Source organism: Hippopotamus amphibius, chromosome 9 (genome assembly GCF_030028045.1).
Source record: "Hippopotamus amphibius kiboko isolate mHipAmp2 chromosome 9, mHipAmp2.hap2, whole genome shotgun sequence".
In the NCBI taxonomy this organism is placed as follows: Eukaryota; Metazoa; Chordata; class Mammalia; order Artiodactyla; family Hippopotamidae; genus Hippopotamus; species Hippopotamus amphibius.
In genome coordinates, this window is record NC_080194.1 from 25,892,261 (window position 1) to 25,894,305 (window position 2,045).

The following is a 2,045-nucleotide window of genomic DNA, read 5'->3' on the forward strand; positions in this document are numbered from 1 at the left end:
AGAAAGAGCTTATCTAATTTCATTCCTATGAATAAGATTTCTTGGTTGTTTCAAAAATAAAATTGTATTTGTGTGTAGTGTTTTTATGTTAATTGCATATTATAGGAGGCAGAAATTGGGACAGGGCTGCCTGAAATTAGGCATCCCTTCCGTTCTGTACCCAAAAGTACCTATTTCACACAGCTTTGCAATTTTCTCTGTTTGTTTGTCTCCCCTGTATGAGTATGAGCCCATTCATCCGCTCATTCATTCATCCAGCGAATGTTTACTGTGCACCAAGTATGTCCTAGCCACTGTGTTAGATGCTGGGGTTTAAAAACCTCAGTAAGATATAGCTTCTGGGAATTTCCTGCGGTCCAGTGGTTACGACTCTGCACTCTCACTGCCATGGCTGGGGTTCAATCCCTGATCGAGGAACTAAGATCCCACACACTGCACGACGCGGTCAAAAGAAAAAAACTCCATAGGTTCTGTCGTAAGGCGTTCAGTTCAGGCAAGCAAGTAAACAACAATTATGGAGTGAGGCAACTGAAATGATTGAGGCATGAAGGTATGTCTCCTGTGACATCAAAAGGATGTCAGAATCATTCAGCGTGCCTGGAGGAGTTGAGAAAGCTGGAGCTAAATCTGCAAAGATGAATTGGTCTTCACTGAGCAGACACCAGTGGAAATGATGTTCTAGATGCCAGCTAAAAATTGTCACTTGCCTTCTGCCTCTGCAGGGTCAGTAGCCACTGCAGTCACCGACCTTCATCATACCCTGAAACGAGTTCAGGGTGGAGATCAGGAATGAGGCACTCTGTGCTCTGGGAAAAACTGGCAGAACAGGTCTTCAGATAGTTAGATTATTTTCAGGAGATTTTATGAGCCCAGTTTCTTGGCGTCCTCTGATATCTAGAAAAGCACTAAAATCATTAACGGAGACATCTGCTCCACGTGACTAGCAGCAACTTTCTCGTGACTAGCAGCAACCTCTGCCCAAATGTGTCCTTGACTGCACGTACCCCCTTGACTAAAATCACACATAATACTGACCCACCCCCCACCAGTGTCTTCAGAGCAGTTCCTCAGCGCTGTCTGAGATACTGTCTCCCAGGCTATAGTCCTCATTTTCCCCACATAAAACTTAAAACACTCATGTTGTGCCTTTTTTTCAGTCAGCATAGGACAGAAGGAATTGCGTGTGTACATAGAAGCACAGGAGACACACTGAATAGAGGGAAATGGCTGTTGTACTGGGGTGAGCTGGGGAGTGGACAAGGTGAACCTGGAGAAGTAAGAATGTACCAGGTCAGAAAGGAGCTGAATGTTCTCCTAGAGAGTCTGAACTTGACCTAGTAGATGACAGGAAGCCAGTTGTATTCTGTTCCTTAGTTTCTCTGATTGTTTTCAGTTCTCACACACCAGACACATGGAGTATACACAGAAATGGTGAGCAACCATTGCTTCCTCTTGTGGGGCTTCTTCTCACCAGTAGCCTCCTCCATCTCTGACTGCCATGGTTTCACCCGAGGATGTTTTCTGCTCACTTGGTTTGCCCCACTTGGCATTGTAATCCAGCTCTAAACTGTTTACCTGGTTCCTGACCTGCTGCTGGATCTAGGCTAATTTCTCCATGTCTGTTTCAGATCCCCAGAACACTTCTTACCAACTCTCAGAGCCACCCCACCCCATTCCACCCCTGGCCCACTTGGAGATCTGGGGAGGAAAATCAGACAATGGTGAATAAATATTAAGGAGGATGTGACAAGTTTAGATGTTCTGATAGCGATGCAGGGGGAGTGAGTTGGTGAGTTGTTAGAAGTGAGCTGAACGTGTGTGCCAAGTGGAGGCGTGAGCTGGATAGAGATCTGGAGCTCAGGACCAAGGTGAAGAGAGGGACATAGATTTGGAAGCCATAGCCATTCGGAAGGCTGCATGGATGCAATCATACCAGGGAGGTCTTGAGGGAGTAGAGAAGAGGGACCAGACCAAACCTTGGGGGTCATGACATTTCAGAGTAAAGAAAAAAAGAACTAGGGAGGAGACAAGCATACAGGTAAATA